General features: G+C 40.1%; 2 gene segments (V, D, J or C); both read left to right on the forward strand.

Moving 5' to 3' along the window:
• LOC309559259 (Ig mu chain C region membrane-bound form-like) overlaps positions 1 to 17,419 on the forward strand; it is a 65,706-nt gene extending 48,287 nt beyond the window's left edge. Inside the window, exons 7-10 of the C gene segment in view lie at positions 12,550 to 12,852; positions 13,469 to 13,816; positions 15,043 to 15,203; positions 17,206 to 17,419.
• Positions 1 to 22,538, forward strand: part of LOC309544178 (immunoglobulin gamma-1 heavy chain-like) — a 764,436-nt gene that overhangs the window by 638,949 nt on the left and 102,949 nt on the right.

A 22,538-nucleotide genomic window follows, 5' to 3' on the forward strand; every position in this document is an offset into this window, starting at 1 on the left:
GGGGGCTTATCAGAGTCTGGAAGCCTTCCTTAACAAGGGGACCCCCAGATCCCACCCCCCTCTATGTGAATGGGTAGGGGTACATAGTACCCCGTGCCCATTCACCAAAAAAGTGTAGAAAAGTAAAAATCACAGAACACGGTTTTTGACAAGTCTTTTATTAAAAATAAAAAAAAAATAGTGTCCCTCGATGTAAATCCATCATCATTCATGATGCCCGCCCGACCTAAAAAATAAAAAAAAATTAGAAAATGCTTTGCCTCTTAACCACTTAAGCCCCGGAAGATTTTACCCCCTTCCTGACTAGGGGGTATTTTGCGATTCGGCACTGCGTGACTTTAACGGACAATTGCGCGGTCGTGCGACGCTGTACCTAAACGAATTTGACGTCCTTTTTTTCCCACAAACAGAGCTTTCTTTTGGTGGTATTTGATCACCTGTGCGATTTTTTGATCACGCGCTATAAACAAAAAAAGAGCGTCAATTTTGCAAAAATAACAATATTTTTCACATTTTTTATATGAAATTCCCCCCCAAAAAAAAGTAAAAATCAAAATTTTTTAAAATTTTCGGCCAATTTGTTTTATGCTACATATGTTTGGTAAAAAAAAATCGCAAAAAGCGTATTTTGATTGGTTTGCGCAAAAGTTATCGCGTTTACTAACAAAGGGAAAGATTTTTGTCATTTTTGTTGTTTTTTTTTTTTAACGCGTAATGGCGGCGATCTGCGATTTTTTTTGCGGTACTGCGACATTGGGGCGGACAGATCGGACCCTTGACTGACATTTGTGACACTTTTGGGGTTACCAGTGACATTTCTACAGTAATCAGTGCTATACATATGCACTGTTACTGTAAAAATACACTGGTTGTGAAGGGGTTAACTTTATTTGGAAGGGAGGGGCTGTGTGTATCCCTAGGGGCGTGCTTTCTACTGTGATTGGCTGTGGCTTGAGCTGTAAGGACATTGATCAACGGATCTACATACTAGATCCGTTTTATCAGTGTCTTTACAGCGAGGAGAATGACAGGCAGCTTGTATACACAAGCTGCCTGACATTCTCCCTCTCCCCCGCCGATCGCCGAGTGACCGGCGGACATCGGGTCCGCTGGTCACACGCGCGGGGGGGTCCGTGACCACGCGGGAGCGGGAGCGCACCTCCGGGGGCGCGCGCTCGCTCCCTAGACCCTCACAAGCTAGTGACGTAGCCCTACGTCACTTTGCCTGTGAGGGGCTGACTGCCGACGTAGATCGGCGTTAGGCAGTCGGCAAGTGGTTAAGAGGCTTCCCACTGTATGCCCGATCTTCAGCTTTAACAATTATTTTATAGGCAAGGGGCGGGGCCACCCGGCTATGTCACCTGGGCGCACCGCCCCGTTCTGATGTCACGAGGTGACATGTGACGTCAGAAGGGGGCGATGCCACCGAGGGACGTAACTGGGTGCCCCCGCCCCTTGACTTAAAAAGAACTGTCAAAGCTAAAGTGGGGGCAAATCGTTTTCATTTATTTTCTATTTTTTGGGTCCAGGGGGTGTTGTGATTGATGGTGGATTTACATCGAGGGACACTATTTCTTTTTTTTTTTTTCATTTTAATAAAGGATTTGTCAAAAACTGTGTTCTGTGGTTTTCTTTTTTTTTACACTTTTTTGGTGAACAGGTAGGGGTACAATGTACTCGATATCCATTCACATTGGGGGGGAATCTGGGGGCCCCCTTGTTAAAGGGGGCTTCCAGATTTCGATAAGCCCCCCATCCACGGACCCCGACAACCACAGCCCAGGGTTGTCTGGAAGAGGCCCCTGTCCCCATCAACATCAGGACAAGGTGCTTTGGGGTGGAGGGGGCAGAGACCCCCTGCCCCAAAGCACCCACCCCCCATGTTGAGGACATGTGGCCTGGTATGCTTCAGGAGGGGGGCGCTTGCTCGCCCCCCCTTTCCTGACCAGCCAGGCTGCATGTTCTGATAAGGGTCTGATATGGACTTTGGGGAGGGCCTCACGCCATTTTTTTTTCTTCTAAATTTTGGCGTGAGACTCCTGCTAAAATCTATACGCCATTTTTTTCATTTTTTTTATATGCATTGCCGGGAGGCGACAATACATTACAGCCACAAGCAAGTTTAAATTCAATGTTTTCCTTTAGAATTGTCAGTATTGCTGCAGCAGGCTCCATACATTGTACAGATGCGCCACTTTACAGGCACATTAAGGGGACCCCCCCAAGCACAATATTTAAAGTAATTTTTAATTTTTATTGTTTCACTCTAAGCATCATTAAAATCACTGCTCCTTTAAAAACAATAGTTTAAAAAAAAAATGTTTGCATTGATACATGTCCCCCAGGGCAGTACCCAGATCCCGATACACTTTTTAAGGCAGCAACTTGCATATAAGCCTTTAAATTAGGACTTTTGATTTTTCACGTCCGTGCCCGTGTTCGCAAAAACGTTTTCCCTGTTCGAGATGTTCTGGTGCGAACTGAACAGGGCGGGTGTTTGGTCCATCCCTACTGACTATTGGGGGGAGAGGAAGTAGTAGGCATTCAAGATATTTCCCAGGGTACTTAGATTCAATTTTTCTTACTTCAAAATCTTGAACTCCTCAAGTTAACAAGGATATATGCCTGTAGAAGTGTGTTATCGTTTCAAAACAAGTCATAAATCATATCAAGAAAATGGTTCTCAGACTTTTTGGACAATAATACCTTGACCCAAAAGAGTAATCCCTTAAGAATGAATAGGCTCAAAATCTATTTTAACATATTAATAAAACATGTTACATTTGTCTGCTGACTCCATACATCACACATATGTTTTTTTTCAAATGGCGAAGCTCAGGTATTGCGTTATTTGCTCCATGTTGGAAAAATTCTCATAGAAAAGCCCATAATAAAGACAGAAGTATATTATGTCCTCTGCTGGCTCTGCAGTGAGAATTGAGCAATTAAACACCACTGATCACCATGACTATCAGTCTCTGGCTCTATGCACTGCCTCTCCAGCGCTATCGGGAGTGCTGGGTTGTGGGGGGGGGGTGGGAGGGGCTGGCTCAGGCTCTCAGTCCAGGCATCTGGATGGATCCCAATCTTTCTCAAGCCTGGACTAGCTGAAGGACGTCAACTGACAGCGGACTTTAGCCTGCTGTTGGCTGAAAACAGGTCACAGGAGTGCAGAACGAACTGCACTCCTGTGACCCAAAGAAGTATAGCCAGAATAGCTTTGACAATACTTCTCTTTGATGACCAAGTCATTAGCTCGTCAAAAAGACTTCATCTGTCAGCTTTCATGACAATGATATGGAAGCTGTAGTTTAAGCTTAAACCTTTTCACCCTGACAAGTAAGGGGTAGAGGGGAGAGTGGAAAGTGATTGGGAGGAATATCAGTTGGGTTAATTTTTTGCTTATTGCTTAAATTCGCTTGCTGATTACCTTTACTAATTGGTAAGTCCTATTAGTATTTTAGCCTTTAGTTGTAATTTTTCTTCCATTGTTGAAATTGATATATTTTTAGGACCTTTAAGAATAGCTAGCTTGTAAGTGGAGTGCAGCGTAGTGTGGCAGCAATGACACGCACAGTCCAAGTGCGATAAAAGAACTGGTATTGGAGTTATGCAAAGACAGTTCACACCAAACCTGGTAGGAAGACAGCCCAACCGACAACACTCATGGATCCAACAATGTGTAGAGAGAAGGTTTCAGCTGAACTGAGAGCACCTGTTAAGAGGAGCAGAATGCTGCCTGTCTGTCTCATGCCCAAGCAGGGAGATGTCCAGAGAAGTTGCAAGCCCTATGCTTTTCTAGGGCGTCAGGAACATTTCTCTGTTGCTAGCTCTGTCCCTATCAGACTGGGTACCTGTCCATTTTCTATCCACTTGCAAAATGCACCACAAGTCTGGGAGCCAGGGCCTTAAATGCCCTGGCTCCCAGGCCCTTCAATACTCTGCCTGACCCAAGATGGCTGCTAGAGTCATATGGGGCAGCAGCATTCAATTGAATAGCTTCCCCAGTGACCCAGGAAACCATAGAGGAACCATGTTCCTCATGACTTCCACTCCAACTGTAATGCCTCTGCTGACGAGCATCATCTACAGTGAAGAAAGTAGACTGCACCTGCCTACAAGCTGTATACCTGTACTGGTCCATTTCCTTAGCATTAGGCAAAGATTTTTTGAAAGAAGTAGTCCGTGTGATGTTCTTTATTAATGCTGACATGTTAAATTTGTAATAAACAGTTTGTTTTAAATTAATAATGTTCACTTTTCCAACTATATCAGAAATGTATGCTATTCTCTCAATATTGGAGATTTTTCTTTCACTGTGTGGTATCCTATTGTTTATCAAGCATTATTCATAAATCAGCATTAACTCATGATTTGGGATCTCTTTACTGGAAATCAGACAGTAAAAAAGCTAACAGAGGTTCTGGCCTTCATATACTTTCCTTTTGTAAATTATAGATTCACTTTCTGTTTTCACTGAGAGGAAAGCGCTCTAATGGATCACCTGATAACAGTAAAATCCGATAGAGTTTCCAATCCTTTCCTGTTCAATTTCTTACTAGAAAAAAAAGATTAAGCCACTTTCTGTTTGGTTTAGAGGGGATTTCCGGAAAAAACTATAAATACTCTATTTGCTTGGAACCCCTGTTATGCAATATCTGGACTTTACCATACTTGGGAGTGAAACATTTCAAACATCGCTAACAACACAGCTGGGTTATACTATATAATGCTTCTTTAATAGGACCATTGCTTTGATTGGATAGGTGGAGAGGCGATGCAGTGACATCACTATGTCCACCTTGTCCAATCATTGAGAAAAATACACGGCATTCTCTGAATGGCAACCATGCCAAGTGAGGGATCCCCTGCGTTCACTATGCAGCAAGGCAGACACTTGGCACAGGATCCAGAAGACAGTGAGGATCACTGTAGTAGCAGTAGCTACTACAGTGATTCTCTGCATATTCCATACCTGGCTGATCCCTGTAGAAGCAGACTTACATTGGTCCAAGCTGGACTAATGCAACTATGCAAAAAAATCCATACCTGTATGTTAGCTTTAACACTGTGTAAGACTATTATGCATTATATGAAGCTAAGACTGCAACTTCAGCTTTAAGATACAGCTTTAAGATAAAATAACTACACAATGCTCAATATCAATATCTATTATCTTTACCACTACATAAAGCTGGCTGATAATCAATCTAAAGCTGCAATATAGATCATACTCCAAGACTGGATTCTTAATTTTCTGTGCATATTTATGTGCAATTTTCTGTGTGCTATCAAAGCATGCTGATGTGCTTTTATAACATGTGTTTTCATACTCTGCCCTTGCCAGCAACAGGCTCTTTAACCATTTCAATACTGGACATTTTCACCCCCTTCCTGCCCAGACCAATTTTCAGTTTTCAGTGCTGTCACACTTTAAATGACAATTGCGCGATCATAAAACACTGTACCCATATGACATTTTTTACCATTTTTCAAGACAGATAGAGCTTTCTTTTGGTGTTTTTTTTATTTTTTCCTAAACAAATGAAAAAATCCTCTTTCTTTGTTTCTGTTATACAATTTTGCAAATAAGTAATTTTTCTTCTTCACTGATGTGCACTGATAGGCTGCACTGATGTGCCCCGATAGGCTGAATTGATGGGCCCTGATGAAGCTGCACTGATGGGCACTGATAAGCTGCACTGATTAGGCTGCACTGATGGGCACTGATATGCTGCAGTAATGGACACTGATATATTGCACTGATGGACACTGATATGTTGCACTGATGGGGCTGCAATGATAATCAGGACATTGATTATCAGTGTAAATGTCGGCTTTCCTCGGACACTGACAGCACAGAGGAAAGGAAATGGCAGTAACCAGCATATGTTTACATGTGATCAGCTGTGATTGGACACAGCTGATTACATAGTAAAGATAGAAAAAAGATAACACTATACTAGTGTATCTCCCCGCACCTCGGAAAAGGTTTTGATTAAATATAAGATAAAAATATATATTGTGTGGCAGCAGCTGTAGATTTAAAATGGATGATAGAAAAATAGCCTAGGCTATATACAGCGCTTGCCGGAGAAAAACAATTAAATTAATGTATGTGAACAATGTTGAAAACTTATCTTTACAGTATAAGTGAAAATACAAATCAATTAAACACATGAAAATTAATAAAAAGTTCCAAGGAATTGATAAATAGATAAATAAGTATTTTCCAGTGGTGATCAATATATGTGAATAAAATAAATGTAAAATTCAATAAATAAAGTCTTTTCAAGTAGTGATCAGGTGCAAAGTGCTTCGTGCTAAATAAATAAAAGTTTGTGACTTCGTGATGTGTATTCCTCTTTTCCTGTGGCTTGTGGTAGAAATAAATGACTTACCAGAATTGTTGGGTCCTATGTGCTGTATAGCACTAGGACCTACAGTGCTTGGAGGCCGTTCAGGCCGGATTGGGGATCCCCTTTGTGGATGATCCTGGTGGGATACAGGTTAGGTTCCTCCTTGCCCGATCTCGATCCTCAGGATATGGGGTTAAAAGAAAGGCTCCAGATAGTGTATTATCGTTTTAAAAGTTTATTCATCAAATATTCATAAAAATCGGAGAGAAGAAAGACTCAAACTACCTTTTGAAAACATCAAGGTTGTAGAACGCACGTCAGCACGCTACGCACCATGTGGAACACAAGCCGGAACACTCCGCTCGCCACTCTGCTAGGAGGTGTTTGTAAGCGGTTTCTTTGCCTGCAAACTTGGAGTTTGAGTATTTCTTCCCTCTGATTTTTATGAATATTTGATGAATAAACTTTTAAAACGATAATACATTATCTGGAGCCTTTCTTTTCCCCCCATATCCTGAGGATCTAGATCAGGCAAGGAGGAACCTAACCTGTATCCCACCAGGATCATCCACAAAGGGGATCCCCCAATCCGGCCTGAACGGCCTCAAAATCCACCTCTTTAACTATTCTAAAATTCGCACCTTTCAACCTAAAGAAACCACCAAGCTACTCATTCTCTTCCTTGTTATCTCTCCCCTTGACTATTGCAACTTTTTACTCATAGGCATCTCCTCTTCAGTCTATCATGAATGCTGTTCCCAGACGCATCTACCTTACCAACCACTCAGTGTTCGCCACCCCTCTCTGCCAATCCCTCCACTGGCTTCCAATTGCCTAGCAAATTAAAATCAAAATACTAACAACAACATGCAAAGCCATCCCCAACCCTGCCCAAAGCTACATCACAAATCTTGTCTCCAAATATCACTCAAACTGTTTTCTCCTCTCCACCCTGGGCCTCCTGCTCTGAAGCTCCCTTGTCTCCCCCTCTGATGCTTGTCTCCAGGACTTCTCCATAGCCTCTCTCATCCTGCCCAGTAAGGGCAGTAATAAACCAGGATCTATCCAAATAAGATGGAAAGGCTCTTATATTAAGCATTCAAGGGGGATTGTTTAATATTAGAGCCGTTGTTCTTGGTTGCAGCTGAAAGACTCTCCCTTGATTGTTTAGTATTACAGCCTTTTCATCTTATTTGGATGGATCCTGGTTTATTACTGCCCTGGGACTTTTTCTGGGTTTTTCCCTTCCTCTTTCTCTCTCCCTTTTGTGAAGAGAAGTCTGGATCACTATTTGGTAAAAGATTCTCCCCCCGATGGGAGTTATCAAATCAGACATTTGGGGTCTTTTCCATTATATAGGCTGATTCTTGTAGATCCCTTGTGCTTTGGACACATGTCTACACCCTCAGTACCGCACTGGCCCATGTCTTTGTAAACCTACAGCAAAATATATCTTTTGGTTGTGGTATGAATTATTGATCCTTTAAGACTGCCATCCCCTGAGGAAGACCTAATTGGTCGAAACGCATCAGGGCTCTGGATATGTGTAAAGGACATCATTGTGTTTTTATGCTATTCTTCCATCGTTATCAATGATGAAATGTCATGAAATGTTATGATATGATGTAACATATTTTTTATCTTCAATTTGTGATACTCTGTATGTAGCATATTATTCCCCAAGGCTTTATGGGGTTATTTTTAATGATATTCTCAAAAAATATGTCATTTTATATTTTGTTAATTTTTCACATTCTGAGGGTATCACAAAGTCCCATTTCTTCCCATTTGTGGGTACTGAATTTAATACCAGGGACTGAGACCAAAGTAGTCTGGGATACAGGGACACAAGAGTTATTTCCAACCCTTTGTACCACATGCCTCACCCTATTAGATTGTAAGCTCTTATGAGCAGGACCCTTTTAACCCTCTTGTACTGTATTGTAAATTGTATTGTATTGTAACTGTACTGTCTCCCTTTATATTGTAAAGCGCTGCACAATTATGTTAGTGCTATATAAATCCTCTATAATAACAATAATAATGTGTACTGTATTTAAAAGTTTAGTTTACGTTTTATATAGCATTATTTACTCAGCAGAGAAAAATGATGAAATGCTGATCTTTTTTTTATAGTAACCAAATTCTTTTTTTTTTTTCTTTAAATACTGTATATCATCTTTTTTTCTCTCAAGGTGCGTGTGGTGGGGGGAAGGGGTAATATGAAGTTATGGTTTTCGTTTATTAGCAGTGGAACAAAGTGTACATTTTTTTTCAATGCAATTACCTTTAATGTAGTGTGATTAAGGTCTCATTCATAGAGGTATACTAAAGTGTACAGTACACCTGTGCAACGAGCTGTCTTTGCCAGCACCGGATGAACAGGTGTTTCATGCATCCACATTCAGGCAGTCCCAGTTAGACATGGGCGATTTGTTTCATCCCAAATCGAAATTTGGATGAATTTTTTGTTATTCAGAAATTCGGATGTATCCAAATTCCGCATCTCAATAGTAATGAATATAAACTACTGCCCTAAAATAACTGAACTAAATTTGTCCGAGACCGGAATTTGAATTCAATTCTAATTTGATTCAAATTTGGAAACTAATATGAAATGTACACATATTGCAATTCTGAGATGTGAAAAATTCAGTCCATGCATTTAAATAAAAAACATTTGAATTCGAATACCAATTAAAATGTTTTCAAATTCAGTCAAATTAAATGCAATTCAAACTGAATTTCAGAAAATTCAAATCAAATTTTAAAGCAAATACATGAAACAAAATTAAACAAATTTCAAAAATGAATTTAACAAATTTAACTAAACTAAAATAGTTAATCAACAAATCAAAACACAACCCTTTTTTCATTCTGCACATGTCTAGTCTCATTCATGTCAATTGGGACACCGTGGCTGCGTGGACACAGCTGCTGCTCCCAACTTGACATCTGTGTGTTTGCAAGTTTATGCCCCTGAACCAAAAGAAGGTTGACACACACTGGTATGTTAAATGCATATGAGAACTGTTTTGCTAGCCAGGATGTGCATTTCTGTCCATGTCCATGTGCTGCAATGTTTCAGTTGGCTGTCCCGTTCCACCTCATGGCTGTGTCATGGGTCAAACTTCTCCCCAATGTAAACTAATATGGCCGCCGCAAACAACGCCATGTGTTCGCAAAATCGGTGGGCTGCGAACAAGCAAAGTTTGCCGCGAACCGCAAGGCCATCCCTATATATTTATATATATATATAGTATCTCACAAAAATGAGTACACCCCTCACATTTTTGTAAATATTTTATTATATCTTTTGGTGTCACAACACTGAAGAAATTACACTTTTCTTCAATGTAAAGTAGTGAGTGTACAGCAGTATAAATTTGGTGTCCCCTCAAAACAACTCAACACACAGCCATTTATGTCTAAACCACTGGCAACAAAAGTGAGTACACCCCTAATTTAAAATGTCCAAATTGGCCACAAAGTGTCAATATTTTGTGCGGTCACCATTTTTTTACAGCACTGTCTTAACCCTCTTGGGCATGGAGTTCACCAGAGCTTTACAAGTTGCCACTGGAGTCCTCTTCCACTCCTCTATGACGAAATCACAGAGCTGGTGGATGTTAGAGACCTTGCGCTCCACCACCTTCTGTTTGAGAATGCCCCACAGATGCTCAAAATGGTTTAGGTCTGGAGACATGATTGGCCACTATATCACCTTTACCTTCAGCTTCTTTAGCAAGGCAGTGGTCATCTTGGAGGTGTGTTTGGGGTCGTTATCATGTTGGAATACTGTCCTGCGGCCCAGTCTCCGAAGAAAGGGGATCATGCTCTGCTTCAGTATGCCACAGTACATGTTGGCATTCATGGTTCCTTCCATAAACTGTAGCTCCCCAGTGTTGGCAGCGCTCATGCAACCACAGACCATGACACTCCCACCACCATATTTGTCTTTGTACTCCTCACCTGGTTGCCGCCACACACGCTTGACACTATCTGAACCAAAAAGCTTTATTCTGGTCTCATCAGACCACAGGACATGGTTCCAGTAATCCATGTCCTTAGTCTGGTTGTCTTCAGCAAACTGTTTCCGGGCTTTCTTGTGCATCATCTTTAGAAGAGGCTTCCTTCTGGGACGACTGCCATGCAGACCAATTTGATGCAGTGTGCAGGCGTATGGTCTAAGCACTGACAGGCTGACCCCTTCAACCTCTGCAGCAATGCTGGCAGCACTCATACATCTGTAGCACTCTACAGGTAGGTGCTAGGTAGATGTATAGTGGGCCTTGTCTGCCTAACAGCAGGGCCATGATTTCTGTTAGTTAGGGTGTCATGAGTTCCAGATGTGTTTGCTGAAGGGGAAGTCTCCCCGCTGGCTCCTGTGAGAGACTTCTCATAGGGTAGTGGAGGAAGCCCAATCAGGGGACACATTCAAGCTTTTAACTACCCCAATAGGCAGATTATGCTGCAAAGGATTCCGGTAGTGGATATAAGTTTGGGGGAAGTGCGTGACACCGATTCTTTGGCGGGAGCAGAGTCCCAGGAGGGAGAGTACGGTTGCCTCCCCTCCTGTCTGAGGAAGCAGATGTCTCAGGGTGTTGCCTGGGAATCCAGAGAGTGCTGAGTTAAGCTGAGGGGATCCGGTGTGCTGAGAACTTGTAGAGAGCGAGAGGGGTCCAGTCCCAGGAAAGCCTACACAGGTCATGAGTACTAAGGATTGCCCCTGGGGGTCTGCCTAGAGTCAGAGGGGACCACTCCGGAAGAGGTTCTGGGATCCAGTGCCAGCTAGCTTAGAAAAGGGGGTACCTAGGTTGAGGACCCTGAAGTTACTGAGGGGGTACATAGTCAGTGAACCCCGAAGAGTTCAAGGTTAAAGGGGGCAGCTGCGGTTTGGGCCCTGAATTTTACAGAGTATCAGTAGAGAGTTGCAGCCATACAGGAACTTACAACAAACTACCTCAAGCCAGTGCAAGGCTGAGGGGGGGGGGGGGGGAGTAGCCAGTGACTTTTCAGTACAGCAGTGTCAGTAGTTCTATAATCCACAGTCCTAGATCTTCTGGACTTAAAGTCGAGGATTCGGCACTTCTATCAAGTTACAGTGTGTTCTGAGAGTCAGTGAGTGTTGGCTAGCATCGGCTGACGTCAAGGCAGCATTAACGGACATTTTTCCTGGGGAAAGTCCCAAGTGTATTTAGTTGAGCCTAAGGAGTACCCCACTCATTCCCTTCTCCCATCCCCTAATCTGCAATAAAACAAAACAAAGATGCCGGAGTTGTCAATGTCTCAGTTCTCACACCCAGGGTCGCAGGTCACATGGGCTGCAGAGGTAACTGGTAACAATGGCAGACCCACATCAGGCCACAGGCCTGGAAACCTTGCTACACATCTATTTCCCAAAGACAACCTCTGGATATGACGCTGAGCACGTTTTCAGGGTCATGGCAATCTTCTTATAGCCTAGGTCCTCTTTAGAGCAATAATTCTTTTTTCAGATCATCAGAGAGTTCTTTGCCATGAGATGCCATGTTGAACTTCCAGTGACCAGTATGAGAGAGTGAGAGCGATAACACCAAATTTAACACACCTGCTCCCCATTCACACCTGAGACCTTGTAACACTAACGAGTCACATGGCACAGGGGAGGTTAAATGGCTAATTGGGCCCAATTTGGACATTTTCACTTAGGGGTGTACTCACTTTTGTTGCCAGCGGTTTAGACAATAATGGCTGTGTGTTGAGCTATTTCGAGGGGACAGCAAATTTACACTGTTATACAAGCTGTGCACTCACTACTTTACATTTCAGCAAAGTGTCATTTCTTCAGTGTTGTCACATAAAAGGATAGAATAAAATATTTACAAATATGTGAGGGGTATACTCACTTTTGTGAGATACTGTATATACATATATATATATATATATATATATATATATATATATATATATAAAAATATTAGGAAAAGGATACAGTATACGATAAGGTAAGGAGCATCTACACCTGCCACCCAAACCTGCCAGCAGGACTTTAACACTGTAAGTAAAGAGTCAATGTAATTATTAAATGATGTAGTCATGACATAGAATTGAGAGAATGGGGCAAAGACCACTGTGGTTCTAGTGTACACAGTAAAATGTGTTTATCTATATCTTCATGTAAGCCAGAATTAACTTATTCATTTTTCAGATCACTTGTCATTACCTGATGGGTACATACAAAAACCATCCTTTAAAGACTTTTTCCTTCTAAAAAGAGTTAATGTTTCATGTAAAACGAACCTTCCTTATGTTGACATACACTGGATGCTTAATGGAAAGGAAAAGTTAAGCGAATACAATAAGGAAGGAAAGAAACCTGGAAAATTGACCTGGATAGAGAGCACCTTGGAAATAAGCTTAGAAGAATGGAAAACAGTCTCAAACATCTCCTGCAAATTGCATCCTCCCAACAATGTACTGCAAGAAAAGATGACCATTACACGGTCAATTGGTACGTTGACTTACAAAGCTCACTTGTGCTTGCTCTACTATAGAATAATGTGGTTTTTAATATTGTCTTATACCTTAAAACATATTACAAAACAAAAACAGACAACAAACGTTTAATATTTATATTAGCAATTATAGCCAATTGATGTTCTTCAAATTGTTTGTAAAGCCCAATTCTGGGCATGTGCACTCACTAGGTTTAGAGTAGTTAATATGCTTAAAGTGTATTTCCACTTTTGCAACAAAACTGGGATAATATACAGTATATTTTATATTTGTTATTGTTCCCATTCGTGTAGTATGCGCATGGGCATATGCAAAAGTTTTAGACGGTTATTGTCTCCCATGTGCAAAAGACTATATGGGAACCAATTATTAAAAATTGTAGAGCACATAAAGCAGTAAGGAGTTTTCCCATGGTGAGTATCCAGTTAGATTTTATCTTTTGTTTGAATCAAAATTAAAGGAATCTGATTGGTCATTATAGGCATTTTCTTCACCTTTATGGCAAACATTCTTTAATAATCGTAAAAATAATAATAAAAATTTAATAGGCCAGTTAAATAATTGTTCATAAACATAATATACTCATTGTAACATATATTATAACATTATAGATCCAAATGTGATCAAAGCACCAAGAGTATACATACTTGTAACCAATGCCGAGAATGGGACAGAGGAAGACCAGCTGAGTTTAATTTGTCTTGTGAAAGCATTTTATCCAGAAGACATTTTTGTAACCTGGAATGTCAATGACACCATAATCAAGGAGGATGTTCCAAACTCAGAAGACATAACATGCGACCATAAAAGCCAACAATGCTCATTTGTCAGTCATTTATCCATTTCAAAAGAAGACTGGGTTGCAGGAAGGATCTACATGTGTCAAGTGGCTCATATCTCCTCTGAACTCTACTACATTAAAAATATCAGCAATTCTAATGGTGAAACTACACACCCAAGTATGTGTTATCTCAAATGAATAAACAATTTGTGTACAAATACATTACTCGTGGTTTTATATACTATATTAAATGTACAAAAAATCTGACAACCTATGTTCTTTCTGCCTCTGTTTGATTATATTACTCACAATGAATAGATATGACCATGAAAAAAAAAAAAAAAAAATATAACTTAACCTGCTAACAAATAAACAAGTTTCAATATTTTGCTCAGCGTTAGCTATCAGCCTTATTCAATCAAGACTTCTTACTCATAACTGCCAATTGCTAAGTGCAGTAACTAGCGGTAACTAATCAGAGTCCATCCTGTACTGAATTAGATTAAGCAGAGTGAATTCTTATTGGCTGCTGTCAGTTAATTAGCAAGAAATAAAACTATTGAATTCTTATGAGGTTCAGCAAATGGGGAAATTGTGACCACTTATTTGGCATTACTTGAAACCCCCTTGAGAGATAATGACAGAAAGAACACACTAACCTCTAAAAATTCGTCCGAATAACTTATGCCTAGAAGTTCCTTACCTAACTTTGAATAAGGATGGCTTCACATCAGTACACTTCGGTTTGGGCACAGCACGATTTTATGTGTGTTTTACATGCAGTTTTAGGTACACTGCCATTGACTTCTATTAGACCATGCATTTTTTAAAGGTGCATCAGACATGCAACATGCAGGACTTTGATACATTTTAATTCGCTCAAACCACAGCGCACCAGTGTAAACCTGGCCTAATGATAATTCAACAAATTGTCAATATCAATTTTTGTCTATTTGCAATATGACTAAGCTATTAAATAGCCTTAAATAATTACAGTAAACGATGTGTAATGTGAAACATACTGTACCTACATAGGATTTATTAAGCAAATGAGCCTAACATATAACATATCTGCACTATTCCCCTGTTTAGGGGGCAAAACATAATTAATACCCATTTATCAACTAACTTCAAAACACAGATGATAGAAACTTGTGAGGCACAACTGACTTTCTTTTGTATGCAGTTAAATGGGACTATTTCTTTTATCTCATGGCTTTTTAACCAAGGTGAACCAATTAAACTTATGGGCATCTTAGATATGTATATTAAAATAATTAAATAGGAATCAAAATAATAATTAGCAATCTATCCAGGGGTTTTGCTTTTTTGAAATGTTTCTGTTGGTGACTTGGCAATTCCATTTAAGGGTCATAATAAAATATGGTTATGTTTTAATTTCAGAAAAACCTTTGTCAATCGGCAATTCTTCTGTCTACCATGATGATGGCGGAGAAGATCTTAGCGAGTCAGAAGAAATCACCAATATATGGACGGCATCATCAACTTTCATTGCTCTCTTTTTGCTGACACTAATTTACAGTGGTTGTGTCACTTTTGTAAAGGTAATTATAAAGTAATGTTTCTACACTGTACAAAAAAACAACTAATAAAGCCAAGTGTTTAAAATAGATGATACTGTATATAATGGAATAGAATAGAATAGACCCTGCTAGGATAAATAGAAAAGAGAAGGCAAATCATCTGTTTTCACTGTGAATCTTATAGTTTGAAACTTGCAAGGTGTGCCCAGTCCCACAGCAGCCAAATCAGTGGTGCGCTTTATTGAAGTGCAAGTTTTACAGGTTGCCATATTACTTCATATTATTTTTGGTTTTAAAAATTTATCAAGGCTTTTGAAACATGGGCCTTCTCAATAAAACATTATGGCTGCACCAAATTCACAATGATGTCACGCAACACACTTTAGGGCAGACACACATATGCCATTGTCAGGTCAAATACATACATAGTATACACAGTGTGGGTATATGTATGACCCTGATGTGTGTGTGCACTCTGATATCTGTCTGTCCCGGCTCTCTCTGCGTCTGTCTAACCTGACACTGCTAAAGTGATTAATCAAATGAGTTAAGAATCTTAAAAAAAATAAATACAAGTTTGCAAATATTGACTTAAAATACCCAATCATTTTCAATTCAATTCCTCTTTGAAATAATTTATTGTTTGAAGGTTCTCAATTTCTTTAGTAACTCAGCCCTCTGTGTTTGATTTAATAAAGGAGTAGATCATGTTCACTTTGCAAAGTGAATTTTCATTTAGCTTAGTGAATGAGATGAAGCTAAGTGAAAAATACATTTTCCAAAGAATCATGTGCAAATGAAATGAAGGTTCTAAGAATGGAGGACAAGCAAATGATTGATAGGATCCCCTCTCTATTCATAGATCATGTTTGATTCATAGAAGCTGTAGTTTGACTTCTATGAATGGAGCAGCTGGGAGGAAAGGGTGGCCATAGTCGAAGGAGTTGAATTACTAAAACTGGAGAGTGCAAAATATGGTGCAGCTCTGCATATAAACCAATCAGCTTCCAGTTTTTTTGTGAAAGCTTAATTGAACAAGCTGAAGTTAAAAGCTGATTGGCTACCATGCACAGCTGCACCAAAGTCTGATTGCTCCAATTTTAGTATATATCCCTCAAAGTCTCTTCATGAGAGTCTGTGACAGCCACTTAGTTGTAAACAATAAAAGAAATAAACCTATGCGCCACCAATGAGGTGTAAAAGGTAAAGATGAAAATGAATGGATGTGAAGGAACACCATATCTGCAGCTGATTCAGTAGTGACACCACATACTAAACGGTTATGTTCTGATAGCCCCTTAGTTGTAATAACCCTCCCCTCGCTGCACCAAAAGATTATGGTGAAGAAGGTGAGGGGCCTGGATGGAGGAGGATTTCTAATAATAGAAGAGGCATCAGCACAAGGGACACATCCTACTGACTGTAAGAAATGTCCCTTCTGCTAAATTTTCTATTGTTAATTTTGACTGCACTTAGACGTTACTATTTGTGGAAGCAAATTACGCATAATTTAATTTGTAATTGCCTTGTTCAAACCCATTTTTAAGCCCTGAGTCTAAGGCCATATATGAGTTTTTTTTTTTCATTCAAGCAGCACCTACACAGAGGAGAATGTAAAAGTGCAAACTAGGAAGAAGGGTGGAGGTACAGTGCAGCAATAAGAAAAAAGGCAGAGAGAATATGGTTGTATGAGCCTTCAATAAGTGTGTGAAGCTGAATATGTATAGGAAGCCTCTAGTACTGCTTATAGAAAGTAAGAGGTGCCCCTCCACAAAGTAGAGCTGGGAAAGGGCACGAGTACTGTGGAAATTAGTAGACAGGGAGCTGGAACATGCTCCCTCAAGGTGTAAAACTGTGTTTGCTCCAGAGTCCTCAAAAACTTCTGACATGAAACAGTATATACTTTTCTTTATATTGATTACAAAGCATCATAAACAGTAAATGCTCTTCGTTATTTATAATACAATATATTATACAGGGCGAGATTGTTTTTCTCTTTTTAATATACATTTTTTTGTTATAGGTGAAGTAAAAGTCATTGAAGTGAAAGCCCAAACCGTGAAGTCAATTACTCAAAGTTATTACAAGTTTTCTGCAATATTTTTGGCTGATATAACTATCAATCTTTGAGGGTTTGTTAAAAAAAAGGAATATGCTAAATATAATACAGAAATGGTTTCATCTGAACTATAGATGTTTAACTGCAATCTGGGCAGGCATAGCATAGATACTGTATATATTACAACTGTATACTGATGCATGGCATGATGTTATGAAAGATGCAGTCATAATTCAATATTATATATATATATAATACAAAACCCTTTGTTTATCACAGAAATACCTTATATTGGGTCTTTGAAGTCATTTTTTTTTTTTTTTTTTTTTTTTGCATAGTTAGTACATTTGTAATGCTGTAGAGCCATAGAGATTTACATTTTTGTACTTTGTAGTCTTGCTTCCTAATTGTAACCCGCTTTACAAATAAATTGCTTTCCAATTTTGTAAAACAGTATGGTGGTGTTGTTGTTATAATTATTATTAGAATTATTATTTTCAAATTAATTTATTTGTTTAAGGCTACAATGATATAACATTCTGTAACTTTTATGTATTGCAAAAATGTAATTGTTCCAGGCTTTTGCCCTGGAATGTGCTGATTGAAAAAACTACAACTTTAGACAGATTTCACCAAAACCAAACCTAGGGTTTTAACCACTTTTAGTTCCTGGTGTAATTTATCTGGGGCCCCCATGCTTTTTTTCATACCCTTTTCCGTTTACCTGTTTCTCTTCCATAGGCAATCATGAATTGTTGTGCTATCAAACACAGACCTTTTAAAGTACTATTCTGGTCAAATCCTAACTACTCCCCTCCTAACACCTATTATGACTAACCTGTGTAAGAAAAAGATCTGTATGTGAATCACTGTATCAGCAGTTGTAGGGGAATCGAGACAGCGCTTGCCAATGGCTGGTAGTCCCTGAGCTCTGACGTCGCCTATAAGCGTACTATGGTCCATTAGTTGTCGGTGCTCCCTCCTCTCCCCTGCAATCTTCGCTGGTTGACAGGGGGGAGCCGATCATGTGACAGGACCAGAGCAGCCTGAAAATAGGTAATTATACAAAGCTTTTCTTACACAGATTAGTCAAAATAGGTTTTGGGGAAGGGGGGAGGGAGTATTTTGAAGAGTTCTTAAGGTTTTACTGGAATTCTATTTTAAAATTATATTACATTACACAGCATTTTTAAATGCAATTGGATCTTCATATAAAGGCTGGCGACTAATGTAAAATCTTCTCCACTGTTGATTCAATAAGGACTACTTACTAATTCACTACATGCAGAGTACAGGCATACCTCATACATAAAGAGAGTGGTCTGAGTAGTCTCTTATCATCCAGCAGGAGCCAATCAGGATTCTTCTTTGAACACCAAAGGAGGTTATAGGGCAAAAATCCTCATCACTGTAATGAAATGGACTTAATAAGGAAGGCATATCCTTTATTAGGTGTGATGGTAAGGAAATGTAATACTTATTAGATTAATAACATTACACAGATGAAGCTCTTGCAAAGTGCAGAATAAATAGTGTGCCCAAGTTGTAATGTTCAGTGAAGGCTAGCATGATTAATTATGAGTTCTACCTTGCATAACTTAAATAGCTCATCACGAAACACTTCTTAGTGTTGTTCAAAGCCTTTGGTAGTCGCCAGATTTGGACAGTTTGCTGCCTTCCTGCTGCTGAAGCAGAAAGATATTATTTTAGTGGCAGCATTACTACTACCACAAAATGATGCTTCAGGGCGCCCACCAGCTCAAATTGTAAAATGCTATGGATTACCCCTCAAATTCAATGGTATGTGTAAAGGGAGCGCTGATAAATGAATCAATTAAAAAAGCTGCAACTAAAATCCGATTACCCAGTGAGGATAATTAAGTGTACAAATGATTAAAATGTGTAGTGCGCTAATTCTGTGAAACTTATAAACATAAATATGTAAACAATAGTGACACCAATATCATAAATAAATAGGATGAGATCTAAAACATAAAAGTCCATAAAGTTCATAAAAGGTCCATATATGCAACAGTTCACACAAGTCCTTGAATGAAGAGATCCCAGTACCAAACAAGTGATTTCAATGAAAACAAATGAGGGAAAGGTGTTTCAAGGTGCTTGTTTAAAGTGCAGGTATTCCCCTTACCAGACGGGGGAAAAATAAGGTGCAATATATCTCCAAACGAAAAGATGCGTGCAGTGATATAGATGGCCCAGCTCTACCCACCTCGTGGCCGGTTTGAGAGTAGATAAGACTCTTACCAGATGACATAAATGTTAAGGTGGTGTATGGATAACTTCTGGATATCTTTCAGCCCAATTGTAATGACCGTCCCCCAAGCTTGCGGCTCCCTGTTGTCCCTTGGAAGTGAAACTTCATCCAGGTGTTCACAGGTGATTTCCCAAAAATAAACAAGGGGGGACTAATAGTGCATTATCCTTATAACTTTTATTGCTGATAATCAAAGATGCACTTACAGTTAAGACGATATAAGAAGCTTGCTGGAACCCTGTAGATCCGTGACTGCCTGCAGTGCAGAAGATCCCTCCTGTCTCAGTAGAAGTCCGCTCGGAGAACACGCGTCAGGGAGGAGGCGCGCCGTCACTAACTACATTCGCGGTCCGCACTGCAGGCGGCCACGGATCTACAGGGTTCCAGCAAGCTTATTATATCGTCTTAACTGTAAGTGCATCTTTGATTATCAGCAATAAAAGTTATAAGGATAATGCACTATTAGTCCCCCCTTGTTTATTTTTGGGAAATCACCTGTGAACACCTGGATGAAGTTTCACTTCCAAGGGACAACAGGGAGCCGCAAGCTTGGGGGGACGGTCATTACAATTGGGCTGAAAGATATCCAGAAGTTATCCATACACCTTAACTTTTATGTCATCTGGTAAGAGTCTTATCTACTCTCAAACTGGCCACGAGGTGGGTAGAGCTGGGCTATCTATATCACTGCACGCATCTTTTCGTTTGGAGATATATTGCACCTTATTTTTCACCCGTCTGGTAAGGGGAATACCTGCACTTTAAACAAGCACCTTGAAACACCTTTCCCTCATTTGTTTTCATTGAAATCACTTGTTTGGTACTGGGATCTCTTCATTCAAGGACTTATGTGAACTGTTGCATATATGGACCTTTTATGAACTTTATGGACTTTTATGTTTTAGATCTCATCCTATTTATTTCTGATATTGGTGTCACTATTGTTTACATATTTATGTTTATAAGTTTCACAGAATTAGCGCACTACACATTTTATTCATACCCCTCAAATTCCATATTGAATTCTGAATCTAGATAGGAGTCTGGTATTTTTTTTTTTTTTTTTTAAGGGAGACACCATGCAAAAACAAAAAACAAAACAGAGTGGGGTTCCCCTCAAAATCTATTCCAGACCGGTATCCAGGCATGCAGCCTGAATGACCAGATAAGAGAGTGGCAGCTAGTGTATGCCCCCCACCCCTGAGCCCCATGCTGATGGGCACAAGGGTCTCATCCCCATATCCCTGGCCTAGTGGATATGGGGGTTTGTGGGGGGGGGTGATATTTGGAATCTGGAAGTCCCCTATATTAAAGGGGTTCACAGATATTCCCTCACTCTTATGTGAATGAATAAATATAGGGTACATAGTACCCTTTGCTACTCATTTACAAAGAAAAAAAATAACAATGGAAATAAACAAACACACTGTAGAAAAAGTAAAAACATATTCCACAATGCAAATACAACGCTGATCATTTCATCCAGTGATATCAATTCACTCAACAAAAACACAACAACCCATGCTGATGATTCTCTCATGCCAGACTCGTGCCACAACTGACAGCTCACCTGCTGACTACTGAATGTCAATAAACTGGCTAGTGATGCTGGCTGATGTAATTGATGACGTGATGATATCAACTGGGATTTACCTGCCACTTTGTTTACAAACAGATAGGAAACCAGTAGGATAGGAAATGTAATTTAGTGGCAATAACGTGTTTGTTTTTTAAATGTCAGTTTTGCTGGAATACATCTTACATCATATGTGCAAGCGGAAGGCATTCCCCAAGAATGTTATTTATAGGAATCATGTGTTTTTTTTTTTTTTTTTTTTAAATAAATTTTATTGAAATTTCCGCAATACAAATAGCCAAAAACAACCATGGTTAACCATAGCATAATGACAACAAGGCAAAGTCTGTAACAATCAAGGGATAACCATCAGTACAATGAAATAGGTGCAGAACAAACATAAAGTGGGGTGGGAGGGAGGGGGGAGGGACAAGGAAGGCGAGCAGGACATCATAGCATTACCAAATACCAATGGGCAGCAGGATGAACCACCTTAGTGGGGGGGGGGAGAGTCATTGTGTCGAGGCAGATGATGAAGGTGATTGAGGTGAAGATGACCTCTGAAGTTTAGCTAAGTATCCGGTATGGTAGGTGGGGCGGTCCAGCAACTGTAACAATTCCTGGGGTGACAACACAGCTTTGGCAAAAGCGTCCCATCGAGAATTAAGGCCCTGAGATTACCAGGATCAATACCGAGTAGTTCATTGTATAGTAGCAGTAACAGGGCTTGCTTAAGGTGGGAAATTTTAGGACACTGTGGGGAGATCCAATTTTGCAGAATGCATCTCCTGGCCGTCAAGAAACACAACAAAGTCCATTCCTTATGAGGAGTTTTTGGTTCCGGTGGTCTGGAATGGATCTGGGAGTCCCAATAACCAAAGAGTAGAAGAAAAGGGTCCTTAGGGAAAGTCAATTGAGTGATTCCAAAGACAAAGGCCAAAGTTTGGTCCCAAAATGTGGATATGGCTGGACATTCCCAGAAGCGGTGAGCCAGTGTCGGCCGAGGCAGCTTACAATGGGGGCAAATTGCTCCTTGTGGGTTGTCAGGGTCCGTGGTCAACGGGAAGTATGCCCGGTGAAATATCCTCATTTGCGTTTCCCGCCAAAGTTCACTAGTGGTCAGACGAAGGGTGGTGGCGAGACCAGACTTCAGCCTTGGCAGCAGGTCCGGATGGGGGAAGAACTTGCCCCAGTTTGCAACGGAAGAGGCAGCCAAAGGGGGGGTGGAGTTCAGTAGGAGTGGCTTGTACATGTTTGATATGTTGTTCATACCTTCAGCATAAAACGAGTCCAGGATAGAGGGAGTGAATCTCCCTGTTTTGTCTCTGCATGAATCACGAAGAAAGTGAGCACACTGACTATAGCTGAAAAAATGGGTTGGTGGGAGAGAGTAGGCATTAGATATAGACGAGAACGTGCGCAGGGCGCCCGTAGTAACATCACATA

The sequence above is a fragment of the Pelophylax lessonae genome, assembly GCF_965119305.1.
Source record: "Pelophylax lessonae genome assembly, chromosome: 1".
NCBI classification, from domain to species: Eukaryota; Metazoa; Chordata; class Amphibia; order Anura; family Ranidae; genus Pelophylax; species Pelophylax lessonae.